Below are 1,956 nucleotides of genomic sequence, written 5' to 3' on the forward strand. Positions count from 1 at the left end.
AGGCTCACCCCGAGCTACAACGCTGATATCCTTCTCTCCCATTTCCACGACCTCAGAGAGACTCCTCTTCCACATTTGACTTCAGATGATGTGGATAAAGCCCTAGAAAGCTCTCCATGGTTAATGCATTCTAGAAACACAGATTTACCTTATAAGCCACCCAGGAGGTCACCCTGAACTGGTCATGGCCACCCCACACCAAAGTTGAAAGCTGCTCAGCCATTTCCTTCCACAGTGCCCCAAACTGAAGACCAGCATCCTCAATTAGATCCCTATCAGATTCTTGGACAACAAATTCAGGGATTGGGCTGATTTCAGCTTTGGCAGTTACTCTTGGAGCTCCTATCAGACAGCTCAAACTCCAACTGCATCATCTGGGAGGGCACCAATGGGGAGTGCATGATGACAGACCCTGATGAGGTTGCCTGGCATTGGGGAGAATGGAAAAGCAAACCCAGTATGAGCTATGATAAACTCAGCTGTGCCCTCCCTTGCAACTATGACAAAAGCATTGTGACCAAAGTCCATAGGAAGCTCTATGCCTACAAGTTAGACTTCCATGGAGTTGCTCAGGCCCTCCAGGCCCACTCTCTAGAATCATCTCTGTACAAGTACCCCTCAGACCTCCCGTACATGGACTCCTATCGTGCCCACCCACAAAAGATGAACTTTGTAACTCCCCACCTCCCAGCTCTACCATTGACATCTAACTTTTTTGCTGCCCCCAACCCCTATTGGAATTCAACAACTAGAGGTATCTACTAGGCTCCCAGTAAGCCATATGCCTTCTCACCTGGGCACTTACTACTGGAGACCTATTGGAAACCTTTCCCAACAACATCGAACAAACAATGAATTGCCACAAACTCTATCAGAGAACATGAAGCAAAGTGCCTCAGAAAGAATGGGAAAGGTTGCCTGAGACTGGGGAAGGACTCAAGGAAAGAAATCCTAAGGACTCTTAACGGGTGGGAATTACTAAAGTATTACTACAGAAATAAAGAAAATGCTAAAAAGTACAATATATATGGACATATCATCCATGAACCAACCTTGTAAAAGACATTGTAAGAAGAAGCAAAACGTCATAAGGACAAAATGCCAAAGAAAGTGGTCTTCTATAAACTTTAGAGTAGCAGTTGGAATCCCACTAATGCAAACTGGGATTCAACTAAAACAATAGAGATAACAGTTTTGACTTAACATTGCCATTTATAATCCCATTTTTAAGGAAAACTAAAATCGGAACATATCCAAAAAAGAAAAGAGAAACTGTGGAGTATCAAGGGATGTTGATGTGGAACTCACTGGCACTGGCTGTGTTGGCTAAAATCTGATTCTTTCCATTTGATAGAGAGCTCTTGACTCTCTCAAACTATGAAGACGACCCCAAATTTTTTACTCTTTACGGTATTACAGGAGCTGTGAGCCAAATGGTGGAACCCAGGATGTGGACCGTGTTTGTGTGTGTAATGTAGAAGAAGGCTGAGGGAAGAAGAAGAGGAAGCAAAGGAGGCAGCAAGGACTGGGGACAAAACTTCTCAAGCAGTAAAGACTGGATTTAGGGCAATGTGGGATTAAAGAAAAAGTCATGGAGATTTGAGGTTCAATGTGATCAAAGTTATACCAAACCCAGTATTATAAGGAAAGACTCAGAGTAATGGAGGAAGGGACAACACAGTAGAATTCAGAAACAAAAAGTATGCATCTTTCTTTGTGTGTTTGTCAAAAATAAAAGAAGAAAAAGTTTAACTGGAATTGTCTGATATTTTAAAGATACTTTAAGGACCTCCTCAATCCATGGTGCTCTGTTCTCCACCAGGGTAAGGTGGCTCTCATGAACACAATCAGCCAACCAAAGACACACTACAGAAGAGACAATGATATCATGTGGCTTTGAATTTAAATTCTGTATGCCGAATGTTTACAATATGTAACAATATTATTAAATATTAA

At 42.2% G+C, this 1,956-nt stretch overlaps 1 pseudogene; it reads left to right on the forward strand.

Annotated features, from left to right (window-relative positions):
• The first annotated feature begins 2 nt into the window (after nt 1-2).
• Nucleotides 3-922, forward strand: LOC102825833 (annotated as a pseudogene).
• The last annotated feature ends 1,034 nt before the right edge of the window (nt 923-1,956 follow it).

The sequence above is a fragment of the Chrysochloris asiatica genome, unplaced genomic scaffold, assembly GCF_000296735.1.
Source record: "Chrysochloris asiatica unplaced genomic scaffold, ChrAsi1.0 scaffold00306, whole genome shotgun sequence".
NCBI lineage: Eukaryota > Metazoa > Chordata > Mammalia > Afrosoricida > Chrysochloridae > Chrysochloris > Chrysochloris asiatica.